The sequence below is a fragment of the Bos indicus genome, chromosome 1, assembly GCF_029378745.1.
Source record: "Bos indicus isolate NIAB-ARS_2022 breed Sahiwal x Tharparkar chromosome 1, NIAB-ARS_B.indTharparkar_mat_pri_1.0, whole genome shotgun sequence".
NCBI classification, from domain to species: domain Eukaryota; kingdom Metazoa; phylum Chordata; class Mammalia; order Artiodactyla; family Bovidae; genus Bos; species Bos indicus.
Window position 1 is genome coordinate 47,470,809 of NC_091760.1, and position 21,410 is coordinate 47,492,218.

Sequence of the window (21,410 nt, forward strand, 5' to 3'; positions counted from 1 at the left end):
TCAAATATTATTTCAGCCCTCACTGTTTTGGGATAAATTTCATAAAGTGTATTGCATACACACACATTTAATTGAGCAAACGAGAAGCCTTTCCAGTCTAAAAGAGCTTCCTAAATGACAAGAAGTGTCCAATTTCCATTCAAATGGTTACTCCGGGGCTTTAAAATGTGTGAATTCATCTAACAGAGGCTGGTGGTATATATTGAGGCAGATGGCTTGATTCTGTGAAGAAAAAAATTAAGTGGATTTTACTATCAATCTTATTTTTTTTTTGGCAAAAGACTGACATAATAAAGATGTGTATTACTGAGAACGCTTTTTAATAATGATTCTACCTTATGTTTTCCCCCAAGAATATGGTTAACTGACTAGGAAAATCTATTTAGAGATTTTATGTTTATCTATAATGATCAGCTTAGGAAAAAAAAAAAAGGAAGCCCACTAACAAAACTGCTGAAATACAAAAGGAAAATAATGCTCTACAACTTTCTAAAGGAGTCGAAGAGGAAAGGAATGCTCAAGTTAATCTGCTTGTTCTCTTGCTAAAAAGTTGTGAAATCAGTAAGTTGACTACTTTGAAGGAAGAAGGGATTTCATTTTATGTGGGAATATCTTTAGAGGAATATCTTCAGCAGGTGTTACAGATGTCCAAGGCACTTGGTATGTTTAATATCAGAAGTTTTAGAGATGAGTCATTGAAAATATTATGTGTACTCTCAAATTTAGACTCATGTCAGCACATGTCAATATTATGTCAAAAGTTCTGTGTTCTAAAGGTTGTTTCAAGTCTTGCTTGCTTTATGAACATTATAGTTTCCCCCTACCAAGTATACTTAGCTTTTCTTCCATTAGTAGTTTGCAGAAGTGACTGAGTTCTTGGTTAGTTCCTGGTTGATTTTAACTAATCACATGTCTCATCCCTCTTGGAGATGATTGGTCAGTAGCCTTGGCCTAAGCCAATCAACCCTTTGCTTCCTTTGGTATCAATTATTAGCTTAGGGCTAAGCATATGACTTAAGTTGTCCCAATCAGTCTGAAAGAAAAAGCATTTCTTTGATAACTTGGAAAAGGTGCTTTCTTCCTGCTGGTAGACATGGATAGAAAAGCACATAGCCATTATTGCTATTGACAACTTCTTGGAAACATAAAGAAAGTTGACCTTAGGATAAAGTGAACAGCACAGATAGTAGCATGAAATGTAGGAAGAGCTTTGATAACAAGTGAGAATTTGAGTTCATTGCTCTAAAGTCCACTGTACCTCTGGACTTCCCTGGTGTTAGCCAATGCTCATGGTTAGAACAGTTTTTATTGTTCACGCCCATTGGAGTGAGTCTTTTTTTAAGTGTAAAGGTTTTGTGTTTTCTTTTTCATTTGTGTGTAACATAGGCAAAATTATGTCAATAAAATGTTATTTTAAGGAATTGCACATGTTGTGAATCCTTCCACAGCCAATCACATTAGCTCCTCCAAACTTTGAGTCATAATCCTCCACAGATCTTTATAAAATGACTTGCATAATCTACCATTGCCATGTCTGTCCATAATTCTTCTAGCTGGGTTTCTTTGATCTCTACTTGGATATGGAAATACTTAAAACATTCCCCTCTCCCCACCCTGTAATCTTTCAGATCTAAATTCTTCAAGCAATGTATACTTTAGATGCATGTTTAGGGTCAGAGTAAATAGACATGCCTGGTTCTCAATTGCAGATGCATAAGTTGGTGGCACCCAACTCCAGTACTCTTGCCTGGAAAATCCCATGAACAGAGGAGTCTGGTAGGCTGCAGTCCATGGGGTTGCTAGAGTCGGGCACGACTGAACGACTTCACTTTCACTTTTCACTTTCATGCATTGGAGAAGGAAATGGCAACCCACTCCAGTGTTCTTGCCTGGAGAATCCCAGGGACAGAGGAGCCTAGTGGGCAGCTGTCTATTGGATCGCACAGAGTCGGACACGACTGAAGCGACTTACCAGCAGGAGGAAGTTGAAATCAAATTCACTCCTAAGCTATCACATCCTAGAATAATACAGATCACTCAGTTCAGTTCAGTTCAGTTCAGTCACTCAGTCGTGTCCGACTCTTTGTGACCCCATGAATTGCAGCATGCCAGGCCTCCCTGTCCATCACAAACTCCTGGAGTTCACTCAAACTCACATCCATCGAGTCGGTGATGCCATCCAGCCATCTCATCCTCTGTCGTCCCCTTCTCCTCCTGTCCCCAATCCCTCCCAGCATCAGAGTCTTTTCCAATGAGTCAACTCTTCTCATGAAGTGGCCAGAGTACTGGAATTTCAGCTTTAGCATCAACCCTTCCAAAGAACACCCAAGACTGATCTCCTTTAGAATGGACTGGTTCGATCTCCTTGCAGTCCAAAGGACTCTCAAGAGTCTTCTCCATCACCACAGTTCAAAAGCATCAATTATTCGGTGCTCAGCTTTCTTCACAGTCCAACTCTCGAATCCATACATGACCACTGGAAAACCCATAGCCTTGACTAGATGGACGTTTATTGGCAAAGTAATGTCTTTGCTTTTGAATATTCTATCTAGGTTGGTCATAACTTTCCTTCCAAGGAGTAAGCGTCTTCTAATTTCATGGCTGCAATCACCATCTGCAGTGATTTTGGAGCCCCCAGAAACAAAGTCTGACACTGTTTCCACTGTTTCCCCATCTATATTTCCCATAAAGTGATGGGACCAGATGCCATGATCTTAGTTTTCTGAATGTTGAGCTTTTAAGCCAACTTTTTCACTCTCCTCTTTCACTTTCATCAAGAGGCTTTTGAGTTCCTCTTCACTTTCTGCCATAAGGGTGGTGTCATCTGCATATCTGAGGTTACTGATATTTCTCCCCGCAATCTTGATTCCAGCTTGTGCTTCTTCCAGCCCAGCGTTTCTCATGATGTACTCTGCATAGAAGTTAAATAAGCAGGGTGACAATATGCAGCCTTGACGTACTCCTTTTCCTATTTGGAACCAGTCTGCTGTTCCATGTCCAGTTCTAACTGTTGCTTCCTGACCTGCATATAGGTTTCTCAAGAGGTATGTCAGGTGGTCTGGTATTCCCATCTCTTTCAGAATTTTCCACAGTTTATTGTGATCCACACAGTCAAAGGCTTTGGCATAGTCAATAAAGCAGACATAGATGTTTTTCTGGAACTCTCTCACTTTTTTGATGATCCAGCGGATGTTGGCAATTTGATCTCTGGTTCCTCTGCCTTTCTAAAACTAGCTTGAACAGATGAAGGTCATGTTCACGTATTGCTGAAGCCTGGCTTGGAGAATTTTGAGCGTTATTTTACTAACGTGTGAGATGAGTGCAATTGTGCAGTAGTTTAAGCATTCTTTGGGGTTGCCTTTATTTGGGATTGAAATGAAAACTGACCTTTTCCAGTCCTCTGGCCACTGCTGAGTTTTCCAGATTTGCTGCATATTGAGTGCACTACTTTCACAGCATCATCTTTCAGGATTTGAAATAACTCAACTGGAATTCCATCACCTCCACTAGCTTTGTTCATAGTGATGCTTTCTAAGGCCCACTTGACTTTGCATACCAGGATGTCTGGCTCTAGGTGAGTGATCACACCATCATGGTTATCTTGGTATTAAGATCTTTTTTTGCATAGTTCTTCTATGTATTCGTGCCACCTCTTCTTAATATCTTCTGCTTCTGTTAGATCCATACCATTTCTGTCCTTTATCGAGCCCATCTTTGCATGAAATGTTCCCATGGTATCTCTAATTTTCTTGAAGAGATCTCTAGTCTTTCCCCTTCTGTTGTTTTCCTCTTTTTCTTTGCATTGATAGCTGAGGAAGGCTTTCTTATCTCTTCTTGCTATTCTTTGGAACTCTGCATTCAGATGCTTATATCTTTCCTTTTCTCCTTTGCTTTTTGCTTCTCTTCTTTTCACAGCTATTTGTAAGGCCTCCCCAGACAGCCATGTTGCTTTTTTGCATTTCTTTTCCATGAGGATGGTCTTCATCCCTGTCTCCTGTATAATGTCATGAACCTCCATCCGTAGTCATCAGACACTCTGTCTATCAGATCTAGTCCCTTAAATCTATTTCTCACTTCCACTGTATAATCATAAGGGATTTGATTTAGGTCATTGGAGAAGACTCTTGAGAGTCCCTTGGACTGCAAGGAGATCCAACCAGTCCATTCTGAAGGAGGCCAGCCCTGGGATTTCTTTGGAAGGAATGATGCTAAAGCTGAAACTCCAGTACTTTGGCCACCTCATGCGAAGGGTTGACTCATTGGAAAAGACTCTGATGCTGGGAGGGATTGGGGACAGGAGGAGAAGGGGATGACAGAGGATGAGATGGCTGGATGGCATCACTGACTTGATGGATTTGAGTCTGAGTGAAGTCAGGGAGTTGGTGATGGACAGGGAGGCTTGGCGTGCTGTGATTCATGGGGTCGCAAAGAGTCGGACGTGACTGAGCGACTGATCTGATCTGATATGATCTGATACCTGAATGGTCTAGTAGTTTTCCCTATTTTCTTCAATTTGAGTCTGAATTTGGCAATAAGGAGTTCATGATCTGGGCCACAATCAGCTCCCGGTTTTGTTTTTGCTGACTGTATAGAGCTTCTCCATCTTTGGCTGCAAAGAACATAATCAATCTGATTTTGGTGTTGACTATGTGTAGAGTCTTCTCTTGTGTTGTTGGAAGAGGGTGTTTGCTATCATCGGTGCATTCTCTTGGCAAAACTCTATTAGCCTTTGCCCTGCTTCATTCTGTATTCCAAGGCCAAATTTGCCTGTTACTTCAGGTGTTTCTTGACTTCCTACTTTTGCATTCCAGTCCTCTATAATGAAAAGGACATCTTTTTTGGGTGTTAGTTCTAAAAGGTCTTGTAGGTCTTCATAGAACCGTTCCACTTCAGCTTCTTCAGCGTTACTGGTTGGGGCATAGACTTGGATTACTGTGATATTGAATGGTTTGCCTTGGAAACAAACAGAGATCATTCTGTCGTTTTTGAGATTGCATCCAAGTATTGCATTTTGGACTCTTTTGTTGACCATGATGGCTACTCCATTTCTTCTAAGGGATTCCTGCCCACAGTAGTAAATATAATGGTCATCTGAGTTAAATTCACCCATTCCAGTCCATTTTAGTTTGTTGGTCCCTAGAATGTCGACGTTCACTCTTGCCATCTCCTGTTTGACCACTTCCAATTTGTCTTGATTCATGGACCTAACATTCCAGGTTCCTATGCAATATTTCTCTTTACAGCATCAGACCTTGCTTCTATCACCAGTCACATCCACAACTGGGTATTGTTTTTGCTTTGGCTCCATCCCTTCATTCTTTCTGGAGTTATTTCTCCACTGATCTCCAGTAGCATATTGGGCACCTACCGACCTGGGGAGTTCTTCTTTCAGTATCCTATCATTTTGCCTTTTCATACAGTTCACGGGGTTCTAAAGGCAAGAATACTGAAGTGGTTTGCCATTCCCTTCTCCAGTGGACCACATTCTATCAGACCTCTCCACCATGACCCACCCGTCTTGGGTGGCCCCACGGGCATGGCTTAGTTTCATTGTGTTAGACAAGGCTGTGTGTTTAGATTGACTAGTTTTCTGTGATTATGGTTTCAGTGTGTCTGCCCTCTGATGCCCTCTGGCAACACCTACCGTCTTACTTGGCTTTCTCTTACTTTGGACACGGGGAATCTCTTTATGGCTGCTCCAGCAAAGTGCAGCTGCTGCTCCTTACTTTGAACAAGGGGTATCTCCTCACTGCTGCCCCTCCTGACCTTGAACATGGAGTAGCTCCTCTTGGTCCTCCTGCGCCCGCACAGCCACTGCTCCTTGGACGTGGGGTTGCTCCTCTTGGCCGCCACCCCTGACCTTGGGCGTGGGATACAGATCATTGGGATATGCCAATTTGTAAGATAAAAATTTTGACTATTAGTATGTCATAGTATTAGCTTCTCTGCCTTGTGGTTCTTTACCATGATCTAACACATACTTCTGTGAGTAAAGCAAACCACATATTTAGGCTATGAGGTGTTTCCAATGATGTGGATCTTCAAAAAAGCCTCCCTGCTTAGATTTAACTGGTGTAAGGCTTTTTGATACTTGTATCTAAAAGCATCCCAACAGATACACCTGAGGATGTGGCTCAGTCATGTGTCAGGAGACTGTTTCTCAGTCATAGGTGGTGGTGGATCTTATTTCCCTACTCTGATCATACTGTGCTTTTGATGTGAAGTCCATTAACTGTAGGCAAATAATACTATGAAAATTTATTTATTTAATGTGAGTTTAGGAGTTACTATGTAGTAGACCCTTAAACTACCACATAGTGTTTGAAGGTGGTTATTTCCTCACTAATCTGGTGGTTCTCAAATAGTCCCCCAAAGACCTGACTTCTGGTTTCATCCCAAACATGCTTAGAAACTGTTACTGCTTTCCTCATAGTAAGAAGAAAATCTGAACAAACTGGAAATCGATAACTCTTCTGAGATCCATAGAGAATTGAGGTGACAGGGCAAATTGCCACCTAGAAAACTGGAGAGACAAGTGAATACAGAGAATCACAGCTCACCAGGAGCACAAGCCTGCTGAAGCCAATTATGGCAGGAACATTCACACAGTAATTGCTAAACTTCTAGAGGCTGATTGTGGACAAGTTTGAAAGTTAAAAACTCTCAGGGATCCAGTCTTAGGGGGAACCCTAACACTTCTATGACAGTTACCTGTAGGAACCCCAGCAAGTTCTCACAGTGAACATCAGAGAAAAACCCCTTTGCGTTTTGGGTAGAGCAAAAGTCACAGTTTAGAAATGTGCCTGAGTGTCCTCCAAAGCAAAGGCTTACCCCCCCAGGAAAATAGCTTTTTCAGAGTGTCACCTAACATGGAATGGGGCAGTTAGATAGAGAGCTGAGTACCGCCCCACAACCACCTTCCCATAGCCTTTCTATCTCAGATAAGAGTAGCAAAAAGATTAAAAAACACTTCTGAAAGTCACAGTTCAGGGGTTCAGGCCCATTAAAAATGGAGTGTTAGTCATAAGGTATAGAATGCTTCCTTCCCAGAAGCTTAGTACCACATCAATAGGGCTCCTGTATAGCAACAGTAAATTATAACTGAAAGAACTGAATGACACTGACTCTCTCTGAAGAGGAGATTCTAGGGAAACTCAAAAGAAAACAGGGGAGAAAAAGTAAGTTCACTAGAGGAACCCTCTGACACTTATAGATAGCCATAGCAGACGTCATGTGCAGCCTGACTCCTAGTCAGATAAGCCTAAAACCTCACACTAAAGGCCCCAGTTCCCATTAACCAATACATCATGTTTAGCTTTCAATAAAAAATTACAAGGCATGCCAAAAGGCACAAAACAGGACATCCTGTTTCCCCCAAGTAAAACAGACCAAAGAGTTAAAACAAGCATCAGAACCAGACTCAGAAATTTGGAATTGAAGTGCAGTCCCAGGAGGAGCAGCATCTGCTTCCCATGTTAGAACTGCAGATTTTTAGATCCTCCCCTAAATGTGTTGGATCACAAACTCTGGGTGGAGGACCCCAGCAGCCTGTTCTTTAATCAGCCCTCCAGGGGAATGTGCTTGAAGACCACTGCAGCAAGCATATCAAGCAGATGTGGAATTTGTGAACTCTTGTGTTTCTTTAGATTCTTAGAAATAGAATAGTAAAATTTTTGCTATGCTAATAGCAAGGTGATTCAAAAATAAAGAATCCACTGAAGACATTGTTTATAACTTTGACTTTCAGTTTTGCCAAGTAATGTTGTTGCTAATGAATTGTTTTGGATGACTGTATGCAGTTTAGAGTTCCCCCAGCTGTGTGTTTTTGTGATACTTACTACCTGACCTGGGAGCCTTACCGCCAGTGGGCAACCAGGCAGAGGAAGTTTAAATCTGGATAAAGGGCACAGGATCTTGGGGGAATTTTCAGGACAGGATTATCACACCCCTGTGGCCTCAGAAGCTTTTACCTATGGTTAGTTTTTTCATGAGGTGGGTTTAGGAAAAAGGAGAGGCTGTTAACATGTGTCCTTCTAAAGGAGAATTATGCTTTTATTTAGCTCTTGGCTAATTCAGTGCTCAACTGCCCTCGGGCCTGATCAGGGTTCTGCAGTCCCTTGAGAGTCAGTTGTTAAGCCTACTGTTCATCACTTTGAACTCCCCTGAGACTCTGATTTCAAAGGTCTGCTTTTAGGTTTTTGATCACATTTTTTCATCCTAGGTCACCTCTTATGTGGTCATATATTGCTGCATTCCTGCTCACATACTGGGAGCCTGTCTCTTCTTGGTGCCTCCTGTTAAGTGATGATAAATGTTTTCTGTCTAGCCCCAAAAGAATAAAAACTTGCTATTACTTGTAGAGGCCTCCTATTTTAACACTGGAGAAAAGTAAAGCCTACAGAGGTATGGTAATGTTACTTCATTCATTCATGTGTTCAAAAATACTTATTGAACACCTACTATATGCCAGGCGCTGTTTAATAATGTCAGTAATAATGACAAAAACCTGATTAGAATAAAGATATCATAATTCCTATGCCTTACAAATAGCTGAAAAAGAAGTGAAGCAAAAAGCAAAGTAGCAAAGAAAAGATATATCCATCTTAATGCAGAGTGCCAAAGAATAGCAAGGAGAGATAAGAAAGCCTACCTCAGTGATCAATGCAAAGAAATAGAGGAAAACAATAGAATGGGAAAGACTAGAGATCTCTTCAAGAAAATTAGAGATACCAAGGGAACATTTCATGCAAAGATGGGCACAATAAAGAACAGAAATGCTATGGACCTAACAGAAGCAAAAGATATTAAGAAGAGGTGGCACGAATACATAGAAGAACTATGCAAAAAAAGATCTTAATACCAAGATAACCATGATGGTGTGATCACTCACCTAGAGCCAGACATCCTGGAGTGCAAAGTCGAGTTGGCCTTAGGAAGCATCACACGAACAAAGCTAGTGGAGGTGATGAAATTCCAGCTGAACTATTTCAAATCCTAAAAGATAATGCTGTTAAAGTGATGAACTCAATATGCCAGCAAATTTGCAAAACTCAGTAGTGGCCACAGGACTGGAAAAGGTCAGTTTTCATTTCAGTACAACTCTCACATCCATACATGATTACTGGAAAAACCATACCTTGACTAGATGGACCTTTATTGGCAAAGTAATGTCTCTGCTTTTTAGTATGCTCTCTAGGTTAGTCATAACTTTTCTTCCAAGGGGCAAGCCTTTTTAAATTTCATGGCTGCAGTCACCATCTGCAGTGATTTTGGAGCCCCTCAAAATAAAGTCTGCCACTGTTTCCACTGTTTCCCCGTCTATTTGCCATGAATGGGACTGGATGCCACGATCTTAGTTTTCTGAATGTAGAGGTTTAAGCCAACTTTTTCACTCTCCTCTTTCACTTTCATCAAGAGGCTGTTTAGTTCTTCTTCACTTTCTGCCATAAAGGTGATATCATCTGCATATCTGAGGTTATTGATATTTCTCCCGGAAATCCTGATTCCAGCTTGTGCTTCATTCAGCCCAGCATTTCTCATGATGGACTCTGCATATAAGTTAAATAAGCAGGGTGACTGTGTGCAGATCAAAAAGCACCAGTTAAAACCGGACATGTAACAAGAAACTGGCTCCAAATTGGTAAAGGAGTACATCAAGGCTGTATGTTGTCACCCTGCTTATTTAATTTATGTATGGTAGATCATGTAAATGCCAGCCTGGATGAAGCACAACCTGGAATCAAGATTTCTAGGAGAAATATCAGTAATCTCAGATATACAGATGGCACCACCCTTATGGGAGAAAGCAAAGAGGAACTAAAGAGCCCCTTGATGAAAGTGAAAGAGGAGAGTGAAAAAGCTGGCTTAAAACTCAACATTCAAAAAACAGATCATGACATCCAGTCCCATCACTTTTTGGTAAATAATGGGGAAACAATGGAAGTAGTGACAGACTTTATTTTCTTGGGCTCCAAAATCACTGCAGAAATTAAAAGATGGCATGAAATTAAAAGACACTTGCTCCTTGGAAGAAGAGCTATGGCAAACCTAAACAACATATTAAGAAGCAGAGACATTACTTTGCCAACAAAGGTCCATATAGTCAAAGCTATGTTTTTTCCAGTAGTCATGTATAGACGTAAGACTTGGACCATAAAGAAAGCTGAGCACCGAAGAATTGATTGTTTTGAACTGTGGTGTTGGTGAAGACTCTTGAGAGTCCCTTGGACTGCAAGGGGATCAAACTAGTCCATCCTAAAGGAGATCAGTCCTGAATATTCATTGGAAGGATTGATGCTGAAGCTGAAGTTCCAATACTTTGGCCACCTGATATGAAGAACTGACTCATTTGAAAAGACCCGGATGCTGGGAAAGATTGAAGGCAGGAGGAGAAGGGGATGACAGAGGATGAGATGGTTGGATGTCATCACTGACTTAGTGGTTGGATGTCATCACTGACTCATCACAAACTCATCAATGAATTTGAACAAACTTCGGGAGGTGGTGATGGACAGGAAAGCTTAGCATGCTGTAGTCCATGGGGTTGCAAAGAGTTGGACATGACAGAGACTGGACAACAACAATGATTAAAATAATATCTTAAGAAAGATTTGATGGACAGTATATTTTAAAACCAGAACAGACCACTCAGAAAAGGTAAAAGTATAAGAGAGAATTTACAGAAAGTGAAAAACCCCTACGTGATTGTTGAAATAAATGTGACAGTGGAACTGATGATGCAAAATGCAAAATTCTCATTTCTCCAAACCTTCTTCATATTTATGGACTAGACAAGTCTTTCTGGGGCAAATATTTATTTTGAAAAGTGCCACTTGAACAGACAAAATTAACTTATTACCCAGGTGAAAAAGGACAATACAAGCTTCTTTGGCTTAAAAAAAAGTTGCTGTTAATCTGATTTTGGATTGCTGAGTTGATTACTGGAGAGGAGATAGGAATTTTTCCTAAGGAAGAAAGAATTACCTAAGAGGAAAGCTCAACTCTTTCCTTTTTGAGGCTCAATCTTATAAACACCACTCTGACAGACCAGATCTTTGAAAAGTCCAGTGACATAAAGGTCTCCAATGTCCCCAGGGAGGAACTCACTGTGGGAGAAGGTAGAATTGAACAGGTGAGCAAAGTGAAAGATTAAAGTGGAAGATTGACTTGGGGAGGCTTCGACATGGGTTATAATTCAGTGAAGACCAGAAATACATATAAACCCAACCATTTTGGCAAATTGGTTACGGAAGCAAGTAATCATTAAACTTGAATGTAAGCTGACTTATATTCTTGGAATTTAAGTCTAGTACATCAGTGAGACTTGTGCAGGGAACTGTCCCTCTGCAGGCATAACTGCAGGGACGGACAAGGTGAAAGAATAGTTTTCAAAAGTGTTTCTGTGTGTCAGTGACAGAAGCAATAGTATTAGCACCACACTTAAGTTTTCTCTGTCAGCTGATTGTCAAAAGGACTAAGACCTTGGACTGCAGCAAACTCTAGATTCTCATGAAATTTAGGGAGAAGGGCTACCTCAAGAAGGGGTTTGTTAAGTGCCAGCTAAAGAGCAATTGAAAAAAAAAAAAGTAACTAAATTCATACCCTTTAATGCTGAAGTAAGTCACACAAATTATCTAAAAATCTCAATTAAAAAGAAAAGTAAACTTGAATAGTACAATAGAAATGGTTGAATGCCAAATCAGTTCTATGCATGATCAACTCAAGAAGTTTTCTCAGAATGTGGTGCAAAAAGAGATAAAAATTGAGCAATAAACTTGGAAGAAAGGATGTCTTTCAAAGAATGTTTTAAAAAGACAGGAAATGAAAAGTGTTGGCAAGAATGTAGAGAAAGTGGTATCCTTTCACATTGCTAAAGTGAAGTGAAGTGAAGTCGCTCAGTCGTGTCCGAATCTTTGTGACCCCGTGGACTATAGCCTACCAGGCTCCTCCATCCATGGGATTCTCCAGACAAGAATACTGGAGCGGGTTGCCATTTCCTTCTCCAGGGGATCTTCCCGATCCAGGGATCAAACCCGGGTCTCCCGCATTGCAGGCAGACGCAATGATCTCCTTGGACTGCAAGGAGATCCAACTAGTCCATCCTAAAGGAAATCAGTCCTGAATATTCATTGGAAGGACTGATGCTGAAACTGAAACTTCAGTACTTTGACCACCTGATGTGAAGAACTAACTCATTTGAAAAGACCCTGATGCTGTGAAAGATCGAAGGCAGGAGGAGAAGGGGATGACAGAGGATGAGATGGCTGGATGGCATCACCGACTCAATGGACATGAGTTTGAGTAAGCTCCAGGAGTTAGTGATGGACAGGCAGGCCTGGCGTGCAGCAGTCCATGGGGTCACAAAAAAATGGACACGGCTGAGCTACTGAACTGAACTGAATTGAACCACAATAATATAAAAATTAAAACAGACATACCTAGTGGCTTAAAATGACCATCATTTGCTCTCATGTAGATGGGTCACCTTGGAGAAGGCAATGGCAACCCACTCCAGTACTCTTGACTGGAAAATCCCATGGACGGAGGAGCCTGGTAGGCTGCAGTGCATGGGGTCGCTAAGAGTTGGACACGACTGAGCGACTTCACTTTCACTTTTCACTTTCATGCATTGGAGAAGGAAACGGCAACCCACTCCAGTGTTTTTGCCTGGAGAATCCCAGGGTCAGGGGAGCCTGGTGGGCTGCCATCTATGGGGTCGCACAGAGTCAGACACGACTGAAGTGACTTAGCAGCAGCAGCATATGGGTCACCTGGAGGCTCTGCTCTAGGCTGGGTCCAACAAGGGTGGGTAGGCTTAGTTCTACATGTCTTTCATCCTCTCTTTGTGAAAACAGGATACCTTGGACATTGCTTGGCAGAGGCACAAGGGACATACGTGCTTTTCACTGCACAGTTCAGTTCAGCTCAGTCGCTCAGTCATGTCTGACTCTTTGCCACCCCATGAATCACAGCACGCCAGGCCTCCCTGTCCATCACCAACTCCCAGAGTTCACTCAGACTCATGTGCATCGAGTCAGTGATGCCATCCAGCCATCTCATCCTCTGTCGTCCCCTTCTCCTCCTGCCCCCAATCCCTCCCAGCATCAGAGTCTTTTCCAATGAGTCAACTCTTCGCATGAGGTGGCCAACGTACTGGAGTTTCAGCTTTAGCATCATTCCTTCCAAAGAAATCCCAAGGCTGATCTTCAGAATGGACTGGTTGGATCGCCTTGCAGTCCAAGGGACTCTCAAGAGTCTTCTCCAACACCACAGTTCAAAAGCATCAATTCTTCGGCGCTCAGCTTTCTTCACAGTCCAACTCTCACATCCATACCTGACCACTGGAAAAACCATAGCCTTGACTAGATGGACCTTTGCTGGCAAAGTAATGTCTCTGCTTCTCAATATGCTATCTAGATTGGTCACAACTTTCCTTCCAAGGAGTAAGCGTCTTTTAATTTCATGGCTGCAGTCACCATCTGCAGTGATTTTGGAGCCCCCCAAAATAAAGTCTGACACTGTTTCCACTGTTTCCCCATCTATTTCCCATGAAGTGATGGGACCCAATGCCATGATCTTCGTTTTCTGAATGTTGAGCTTTAAGCCAACTTTTTCACTCTACTCTTCCACTTTCATCAAGAGGCTTTTTAGTTCCTCTTCACTTTCTGCCATAAGGGTGGTGTCATCTGCATATCTGAGGTTATTGATATTTCTCCTGGCAATCTTGATTCCAGCTTGTAATTCTTCCAGCCCAGCATTTCTCATGATGTACTCTGCATAGAAGTTAAATAAGCAGGGTGACAATATACAGACTTGACGTACTCCTTTTCCTATTTGGAACCAGTCTGTTGTTCCATGTCCAGCACAGTGGCTGATTTATAAGCAAACTCAAATATGCCCACAAGTGCAAGTTCTTTTCAAACCTTTGGTCCCATTATGCTGTTAACATTCCGCTGACCAACTCACATAGCCAAACAAGAGACAGGAAAGTCATATGGCAAAGGATGTGAACATAGGAGGGATAATGAAGTAGGTCTATCAATGCTACATGACATCACTGATCTACCTTTTTTGTTAGTTATAGGAAAATCCTATAAATGAAACATATATGAGGATTTGCAAGACAAACAGCATGTTGAGAACAGGGTAGATATTACAGTCACTAGCACCCACATGGCCCAAAGAGTGTAAAACACTTCGCACTTAAAATGCTGGGTGAAATAATAAATTACTTTTCACTTGTTCAAAGAACCTTCCTTAACTATAATGATCCTGTAAGGATGGGATGCTTGGATCCTCCTAGTTTAGTATTGAGACTACCTTCCTTGTAACAACTAGGGGAGGAAGGTGAAGAGAGGCGAAGAGTTAAAATATTCAAGAAAATACACCTATACCTACCCCTCTAATATCTCTGTATCTGTCTCTATCTATAGAAGTATATTTGCCTTAGATATATTATATGAGTATCCCCTATTTTCTGCTGGTAAAAAATAAAAATGATGAGTGCATAATGGTGAATGAGATGCATTTTTTTCTCATTCTAGGTAGGTGTTTGAGAAGATATTTTACAAGTGGTGGAAAGAATGTTTGATGGCATACTCTAGAAACTGGCTTTTTGCCCTAAATCTGCCATTAATAAAATATAAAATCTTGAACAAATTCCTTAACTTCTCTAAGTGACAATTTGCTTATCATTAAAATTGGGCTGGAGGATCTCTAAGATTCTCTTCAACTCTAAGGATTTAAGAAGGAAATTTAAAAAGTGAAAATATGACCACAGTATAGATGGAAATTCATTGAAATGCATTTTGTAAAATTAGGAGCAGTGCCTGATTTATAAGAAGCAATAACATGCTCTCTAAAATGATTAATTATAATTGAGCAGTTACTATTGATATAAAGATGGATAGATCTCATGAATAAAATTGTAAAGCTCATTCCCAATTCATGTTCTTTTTCGAACAAAGAGGAGAAGCAAGGTGTTTAAGTATTAGATAAATTATGAATAGGAGAAAACTAAAGGTTATAAAGCTTATACTAGATTATAATTCATTTACTAATCTCTGATTCAAAGTGACATAGTAAAGTAAGAAAATAAGAAATATCACTGTGGCCCTGCCCTAAGATATATCATTTCTAGTTGGCAACACTTCCTGTATTATATTATGGAAGAGCCTAGTTACCATTTTTTTTATTGACCCAAAATGTTATGACTGTGTTCTGAACATCTCTACCTTCCTCGAAGAAGTTACAAATACAAAATCCACTAATGTGTATGAATAAACATTATAGATTAGGTTTACATATACAAAATGATTCACTTTACCAACTAGGAGTACCAATATATCACTTTTTAAAAAAATTTTTGATAGGTAATTATTCAAGCAATAACATGTCCTTATTAGTGGGACAGGCATATTCCATTTGAATGCTCCTCCTTCCTTACTCCCAAGTTGGTCAGATGCCTTTCTCAGTCCAAAGACTGTCAATGATATTTCAAAGATAATTGCAAATTTACAAAGACTTTCTACTTATGATTTCTCATTGGTATCATTATTGAACACTGGTCCTATCCACTTCCATAGTTGTTCCTCACTTGATGGTAATTCCTTTCTAGTCTAAGTTCCTACAGTGACTTCCCTACCTACTTTTTTCCCCTCTAGGATGAACTTGGCCTTTATTTTATTTTTAAATTAATTTGTATTGGAATATAGTTGATTTACACTGTAGTGTTAGTTTCTGATGTATGGCAAAGTGAATCAGTTATACATATACACATATCTACTCTTTTTTAGATTCTTTTGCCATGTAGGCCATTACAGAATATTGAGTAGAGTTCCCTGTGCTGTACAGTAGATACTTATTGCTTTATCTGTTTTATATATAGTAGTGTATGTATGTCAAACTGAATCTCCCAATTTTACCTCCTTTTCCTCTTGGTAACCATAAGTTTGTTTTCTACATCTGTGACACTGTGTTTTGTAAAGAAGTTTATTTGTACCATTTTTTTTTATACCCCACATATAAATGATGTCATATGTCATTTGACTTTCTCTTTCTGCCTTTCTTCACTCAATATACAGTCTCTAGGTCCATCCATATTGCTGCAAATGGCATATTTCATTCTTTCCTATGGCTGAGTAATATTCCATTGTATATATGGGCCATATCATCTTTATCCATTCAAATATTGCTGGACATTTGCATTGCTTCCATATCCTGGCAATTATAATAGAGCTTCAGTGAACATGGAGTTTATGTGTCTCTTTGAATTATGGTTTTCTCCAGATATACGCCTAGGAATCTGACTGCCAGATCATGTAGTAGCTCTGTTTTGAGTTTTGTAAGGAACCTCCATACTTTCTCCATAGTGGTGCCACCAATTTACATTCATACCAACAGTGTAGGAGGGTTCTCTTTTCTCCACACCCTCTCCAGCATTTACTGTTTGTAGATTTTGACTTTGCTACATTCTTGGGTTTAACATATTAAGACTGAGTTCTGGAGTCATATAACCTAGATTTGAATTTTGCCTTTGCTTCTTTTTGGCTGTATGACTTGAGCCAAATTATCTAACTTTTCCTCATCTAACTTTTTTTCCTCAACTATAAAATAAATATAATAATACAATTTATCCCACATAGTTGTGAACAGCAAGTGAGACAATACATAACAAGCAGAGTGCTTGGCACCTACAAGATTTGTATTAATAAAAAAATATATGGTCCTGCTACCAATATGACCACTACTACTATTCAGTTCAGTTCAGTCGCTCAGTTGTGTCCGACTCTTTGTGACCCCATGAATCACAGCACGCCAGGCCTCCCTTGTCCATCACCAACTCCCGGAGTTTACTCAAACTCATATCCATCGAGTCGGTGATGCCATCCAGCTATCTCATCATCTGTCGTTCCCTTCCCCTCCTGCCCCCAATCCCTCCCAGCATCAGGGTCTTTCCCAATGAGTCAACTCTCCCATGAGGTGGCCAAACTATTGGAGTTTCAGCTTCAGCATCAGTCCATTGAATGAACACCAAGGACTGATCTCCTTTAGAATCGACTGGGTTGGATCTCCTTGCAGTCCAAGGGACTCTCAAGAGTCTTCTCCAACACCACAGTTCAAAAGCATTAATTCTCTGGTGCTCAGCTTTCTTCACAGTTCAGCTCTCACATCCATACATAACCACTGGAAAAACCATAACCTTGACTAGATGGACCTTTGTTGGCAAAGTAATGTCTCTGCTTTTGAATATGCTATCTAGGTTGGTCATAACTTTCCTTCCAAGGAGTGAGCGTCTTTTAATTTCATGGCTGCAGTCACCATCTGCAGTGATTTTGGAGCCCCCAAAATTCACAGCCATGAGCCACTTGCTCCTTGGAAGAAAAGTTATGACCAGCCTAGACAGCATATTAAAAAGCAGAGGCATTACTTTGCCAACAAAGGTCCATCTAGTCAAAGCTATGGTTTTTCCAATAGTCACATATGGATGTGAGAGTTGGACTATAAAGAAAGCTGAGGAGTGAAGACTTGATACTTTTGAACTGTGGTGTTGAAGAAGATTCTTGAGAGTCCCTTGGACTGCAAGGAGATCCAACCAGTCCATCCTAAAGGAGATCAGTCCTGAATGTTCATTGGAAGGACTGATGCTGAAGCTGACACTCTAATACTTGGCCACCTGATGTAAAGAACTGACTCATTGGAAAATACCCTAATGCTGGGAAAGATTGAAGGTGGGAGGAGAAGGGAATGACAGAGGATGAGATGGCTGGATGGCATCACCTACTCAGTGGACACGAGTTTGAGTAAACTCTGGGAGTTGGCTATTGACAGGGAGGCCTGGTGTGTTGCAGTCCATGGGGTTACAAAGAATTGGACATGACTGAGCCACTGAACTGAAGTGACTGAACTGAAAATAATGTGAAGGTCAATATATTCTCAAGAGATCACTGATCTTGCATGAAGGCCAAAAGATTATCAATATTGCTATTATTGCATCCTATATGTTATCAAATTTTCTTTTAAAAAATTAATTTATATATTTTAATTGGAGGCTAATTACTTTACAATATTGTGGTGGTTTTTGCCATACATTGACATGAATCAGCCTTGGGTGTACATGTGTCTTCCCGTCCTGAACCCCTCTCCCACCTCCCTTCCAATCCCATCATTCTGGATTGTAAAAGCTAGTTTTCAGGAACTAAAAAGTTCATCGTGAAGAAGGCTGAGGAGACTATTTAGAACCTGTTATCATTATGGCCATGGAGACGAAACAATAGCAGAGTCCAGTGGAAGATCACAATTTCTTTCCTGAATCCACTTACTTCGTTTATTTGTATTTTGGTGACCGAAGTTTTGGGTAGATTGTGCTTGACCTAGGCTAATGAAAGCCTGAAGGAAGAAGTGGAAAGACGATTGATGGGTTCAAGAATCTAGATAGCAGAACAGAACTGGGAAGAGGGGCAGACTTGAAAAAACAAGAAACCTCCAAAACATTTCTTAGGTAGTTAGAATAGGAAACAGGAGTCCAGAATGGTGGTGACTAAAAGACAAGGAAGGGGAAAGCCTGTGAAAATAGAACAAAGAAAGGTCCGAGGACAGGAGTGAGGACAAACAGGTAGAACAAACAGCACTCCTGGCTAGCCCGATATACATAGGGGCAGGCCCAGGGGGAGGGAAAAACATATAAAAAGAGGAGCCAAAGGGCCCAGGTCTCTCTTTCTCCTGCACTCGCCCTCTCTTTTCTTTGTGTCTTTGGGCTGGCATGCCCTCACGCCTCAAGGATGTATTTTCCTGCTATTTTCTAAATAAAATTGAGCTGTAACACTGATCTAAGAGCTATAACATGGTCTGTTCGAGGCCTGAGAGCTATAACACAGTCTGTCTAGGACCCAAGAGCTATAACACGGTATAACACGGTCTGTCCTAGAGCTATGACATGCCGAGGGCTCTAATGTCCGTCACTTCAAATTTTTGTTGAGATGAGACAGAACTGAGGAGATTACACTCCCCTGACACATTCTTTTAGATTTCACTTTCCATAACCTTCCCTATTCTACATAACTCTGTTATGTATGGTTCTTCTGCAGTTAGCAGGGTAATGTCAGAGTGGAAAAAGCAGAAACAACAGATACTGTAACTAAAACAAATTTATAGTTTTATAATAGAAAATAAATTGATACATGTGAATGAAAATAAGATTTTGATAGCTAGGCCAAATTCTGTTTTAGAGACCATGGGCTTATATTAAAGTAGGACTGACTACTGGTTAGAGATGATCAAGAACCATCAGCACTATATCATTAACAAGAAGGAGCCAGGCGACTTTAAAATAAAAAAAATTATTGAATCTCTCCCTCAGTCCTCCTACTGAACTCCTGCTGAGTTTACTAAGAACTCCCAGTCCCCAATATTGGACAAAATGCTTTGTTTGATTGGGATGGTGATGTTTCCAAAGTGTGTGGTTCTAATTGTAAGTTAAAGAGATGATGATAAGATAATTTATAGTGGCTTGGTCTATTTGGCAGTAACTGGAAAATCATTAATTATTTCCACAGATTAATATTAAAATAATTGTAAATTATTAAAATAACTGTAAATTATATAAAACCTAATAAATAGGTTTTATATATAGATATCTATCTCTATATCTTTATTTGTATATATTTAGTTTTGCCAAGCCTATGGGGATTATTGCAAATATATAAATGTCTTATAATTCAATAAGAAAATATTTAATCCCAAGAGAATAAAAGACAAAAACATTTACAGTTAATTCATAAAAGAAATACAAATTCCAATATATTTATTAAAAGTTTACTTTAGCAATAATCAAATAGATGTTAATGAAAATTAATGTGATTTTAAAGGAAAGTTCCAAATTTTAAGAATACAAATGGTTATCTATTGTTAGTAAGAATTTCTGGAAAATTAGCTTTTTAATATAATCTCATAAGTGAAATATTTATCAAAGGTTAAAAAGCCTAAACAAAACTACTGATCATGCAATCTTTTTTTAAGGATTTATCGTAAATAAATACTGAGAAATCTATTTGAAGTACAAAATTGTTTACTGTAGCATTATTTAAAAGTGAAAAAAAAATTAAATGCTTAAATGTTTAACAATTGTTGGGAGAGACAGTCTGCCATGGGTCCTAAGCAGCACCTTCAAATCAGGATTAGGTCTTCAAACCTATGAGTTTTGTAGGGGAGATACATTCAGCCCATAGCAAATACTAAGCTGCCACTAAAAGTTATGTTCTCAAAAAATTATCGATATATGAAAATTCTCATGACATATTGATTAGAGAACAAATAAATAACATAACACTACAATTTGATATATTTTTAAAAGAGTATATACAGACATAGAAAATCAGTTCAGTTCTAGAGTGTATATACAAAAGGATGAGTCTAAGATCGTCTTAGAAATGATTGCATCATTTTTTAGTTTAGTGGTTATCAAACTGTAGCATCCCTCAGCATCACATGGAGGGCTCTTAAAACACAGCATGCTCAGTGTCACTCTCACAGATTCTGATTCAGTGGATCTGGGATAGGACCCCCAAATTCGTGGTTCTAACAAGTTCCTCAGTGATGTTCCTGCCTGTCAGAAAGCCACACTCTGAAAGCCCACTGTCTTGATCTATGTGATAGTTTAGTGCAATAGTTTTGAGCATGGACTCTGGAGCCAGTTTCCCTGGATTTGTAATTGAGTCTGTCACTTCCTAGTTAAGTATCTTTAAGCAAGTTTTGAAATTCTCTGTGCCTCATTTTCTCATCTGGGAAGTGGTAACTGGTAACTCACAAATAGATTAGAAAAATCTTAGTACAATATCTAAGACTTATAAGTACTCTTATGTTTTTGCTTGTCTAGAAATTATGTCTGTTAATACAAAGAATTTTACTCTTGACTCTACAAAGTTCCTTTGTGAGGTACCTATATACCACTGTAGCAAAGAGAATAGGAGATTTTACAATCAGGTAAACTGCTTATTGTCACCTACTAGCTTTAGTTTCTTCATCTATAAAATGGGGGAACTAATTTTTTTCTGCATTATTTTTGAAGGATTAAATGCAATCACATGAATAAAATAGGTGCCAAGTAACCTAAGTCATGGAGAAGGCAATGACACCCCACTCCAGTACTCTTGCCTGGAAAATCCCATGGACAGAGGAGCCTGGTAGGCTACAGTCCATGGGGTTGCTAAGAGTCGGACACAACTGAGCAACTTAACTTTCACTTTTCACTTTCATGCATTGGAGAAGGAAATGGCAACCCACTCCAGTGTTTTTGCCTGGAGAATCCCAGGGATGGGGAGCCTGGTGGGCTGCCGTCTATGGGGTCCCACAGAGTCGGACACGACTGAAGTGACTTAGCAGCAGCAGCAACCTAAGTCAATTAATATTAATTC